At 26.5% G+C, this 1,639-nt stretch overlaps 1 long non-coding RNA gene across 1 annotated transcript; it reads right to left on the bottom strand.

The window, feature by feature from the left end:
• Window positions 1-753: 753 nt before the first annotated feature.
• Window positions 754-1,356, bottom strand: LOC108910458. The gene is made up of 3 exons (XR_001964456.2): window positions 1,254-1,356; window positions 884-936; window positions 754-830 (listed from the first exon to the last, which is right to left on the bottom strand). It is a non-coding gene; the product is annotated as an uncharacterized LOC108910458 (long non-coding RNA).
• Between the last annotated feature and the right edge of the window lie 283 nt (window positions 1,357-1,639).

Raw genomic sequence — 1,639 nt, 5'->3', positions numbered from 1 at the left:
CTTCGAAGATATGATTACGTGGCCCTGGCTGCTAAATACTATGTTACACTACACTAATGACTACAATATACGTGACGAAATATACGAAAATCAACATACATACATACTCCCCCAAGTCTTATGGAACGTGCAAAACAGGTAGATACTGACATTCAAAATTATAAATGGATTTTACAAGTTTGTAACAAAGGAATATATTAACACAAATATTTATTGTTGCCAATTTTATTTAATATTTCAAGATAACATTTCTTCAACTCACTAATTAAAAAAGAAATTTTTATAGTTCAAACGACGTCTCACAAACATTTTCATTTACAATTCAACAGTATAAATAATGTACACGATGCTTTCATTTCAATAAATATTTTTTTTTGTCATTTAAAAAACTCAGGTTTTAATTGAATCTGACAAGTCTAAAATAAGTAAACGATAAAAATATTTGTATAACATTGATAGACATTTGAAAAAATAATATAGTAAAAATATTAACCATTCAGTTTTAAAGAAATATACGGTAATTAAATGTATTTTTAAATATCCACCGTTTATGATAGAAAAACACAATTTTCTTTTAATATACCATTATAAATAATACACATTCTTTTTTATTTCTGTTTTTACTATCAATTATTATCTCGAAAATCTTTAGGGGATTTCTTATTTCTCACAACACTCAAAATCCAGAGTATTTTTATCTACAAACACAGTTAAATAATCCAAGTAAAACTTCTTTTTGTTGTGAAATAGATACCTACTAAAAAACAAGTGATATTGTAAATTTTGTCCCCTGCATTGTCCAATTTCCAGCATTGTTTAAGGAACAGCATCTAAAATAAACATTTTTCTGTAATTATAACAGAACATATCTATACCTACATACCTTTCAAATCAAAGCTTCATATTTGTGCAGCGGGTATCTGTAGATATATTTGCCTGAAATTTTTTAAGAGTTAATGTTAAAGTCCGGCATCTCAAAAAAGAAACATTTCAGGATCTATTTATGGAAACATTATTTTGAAGAACACTACATGTGGCTAATTATTTCCTTTTCTTTGACACCATCCATGATTAACAATTCTAAATAAAGTTGACAAAAGGCAAATTCATTCTATCACTGGACACACTATTATAGATGCTTTTTATATAGTCTTCACACCAAAGTCTTTTAATCATGTATGGTAATCTAAATGGAAAGTCAATGCCGTACATTGGGTAAGTATGTATATCCATTTAGTTAAATAGCGCTGTACCTTTTCAATTAAACCATAACTTTCTTGAAATAATGGCTCCATAATAACAACTTATTGAAGCTGTTTTTTTAACTATCACAAAACAAATTGTACATTTATACCAAATGCTTCGTTCTTCACTTTTATTATTTTATTTAAATTTTAACTGATTCATATTAGATAGGTACGATTATCAATTAATTACAATAATAATAATTAAAGATTTACACAAGACTGTTCCAAGTATATGGTGACATCAAATTCCTAAAAATAGTTTGAAATTAATTCACCAATTATTATTGTACCTATCACAAAATATCATTTTCTACTGTCGAACTACCTTTTTCCTTTTTGTATATATTACAGTTACTTCATGTCTCTATTGTATTGAGAATTAATTAATAATA

Source organism: Anoplophora glabripennis, unplaced genomic scaffold, assembly GCF_000390285.2.
Source record: "Anoplophora glabripennis isolate ALB-LARVAE unplaced genomic scaffold, Agla_2.0 scaffold632, whole genome shotgun sequence".
In the NCBI taxonomy this organism is placed as follows: domain Eukaryota; kingdom Metazoa; phylum Arthropoda; class Insecta; order Coleoptera; family Cerambycidae; genus Anoplophora; species Anoplophora glabripennis.
Note: the sequence above shows the minus strand (reverse complement) of the source record. Positions and strands in the feature narration are given on the sequence as shown.